The 1361-nt window shown below is 28.7% G+C and overlaps 1 protein-coding gene across 2 annotated transcripts in view; it reads right to left on the bottom strand.

The window, feature by feature from the left end:
* Positions 1–529, bottom strand: part of LOC107630223 (probable aminotransferase TAT2) — a 20526-nt gene extending 19997 nt beyond the window's left edge. For both annotated transcript variants that reach the window (XM_016333305.2, XM_016333306.2), the window contains exon 1: positions 337–529. The gene's annotated coding sequence lies outside the window, so the exon portion shown is untranslated. The remainder of the gene's footprint in view (positions 1–336) is intronic.

Genomic DNA, 1361 nt, shown 5'->3' with positions numbered 1-1361 from the left:
AAAAAAAGAAACAAAAGAAAATGTCTCTATGATACAATATAATAGTAATATTGCCTACTAATTCATATTTCTTCTATTCGTGTTATATTAAAAAAAATGGTAATAAAGACAAAATTCATGAAAAATTTCATCCATTCTTATATCCAACCAAACACATACAGCCTAGAAATGGAATTACATAGGGCATAAAAGAAAAAAATGAAATAGAAGAAGAAAAATACATGAGAGAAAACAAAATAGATGAAGTATATTGTGTCTATAAATAGAGGGAAAAATTTTCATAATAATATCATCTTAATTTTTTCCGTGGCAAAATATACGCATTTAGAACAGTACCTGGCTATATATAGGCGCCTGGAGATTCCGAGCAAGGGATATATCTTTCAACGTGCTTTTTGAGAGAATTCCCTATTAATTATATATGGTCTATGGTTTCTGGCAAATCACTTTTGTTTTCATCATCACCCACTTACTCCTACACGATTTATTTATTGTTGGGTTGTTACGTCCCAAGTTCTGACACGGAACATGAACACCAATTGTTTACAAGTTTATTAATAAAATAAATATATAACATATAAAAAAGAAAGTGTTATAAGTGATATAACATTACGGAAATTCCATTGGTATATATCTTAATTTCTCTTAAATAAAATCAGATAAGTTTGGTGATTCATTGTCCTATCATATTTGCCATGCATATGATGGTGACCAATTGCACAAGGACGATAGGATATTGCATGATCTTCAACCTAATAAGTGTACTCTACGACACTTTGTCCATCCATGCTACATGCTGGAGGACTCATCATTCTTATCATTTTAAACCTAAAGGGATATGTATGTGATGCACGTTGCCACGAAGCCTTCTATTTTGTCTTTTTATTCAAAAGTTTCTCCTATATAATTTTATTGGGCATATGTCAGGGAAAATTTGAAGTTCTGAAAATAAAATAAAAAGAAAGAAAGATGTTGAGTGATTAAGTGTTTTTTTTTTTAAAATAACTATTTGTACTCATAAATTTTGTAAATACTGATAAAAAAATATAGGTTTCGAATGATAAAAATATCTACATTTTAAATTTTTGTTGCCTTTATAATAAAATTTTTAAATGAGGTAAATTACCTCATTTTTTTATCTTCAATCTCAACTCTTCCACTATTTCTTTTTCTCCAAATTTCAAATTTTCACATTTTTTTATTTATCCTAATTTTCTATGCCTGACCCTAAAGTTAAACAGACACACCTCTCAGCACCTCTCAATCCAAAAAGAAAAGAAAAGAATGAAAAGAAATAGGAAAGGTAAAAAGAGGAGAAGAAGAAGAAAGAAAAAAACCAAAACATAAGTTGTCGCTATCAA

The sequence above is a fragment of the Arachis ipaensis genome, chromosome B03 (assembly GCF_000816755.2).
Source record: "Arachis ipaensis cultivar K30076 chromosome B03, Araip1.1, whole genome shotgun sequence".
Classification (NCBI taxonomy): domain Eukaryota; kingdom Viridiplantae; phylum Streptophyta; class Magnoliopsida; order Fabales; family Fabaceae; genus Arachis; species Arachis ipaensis.
This window is presented reverse-complemented; position numbering and strand designations above follow the sequence as displayed.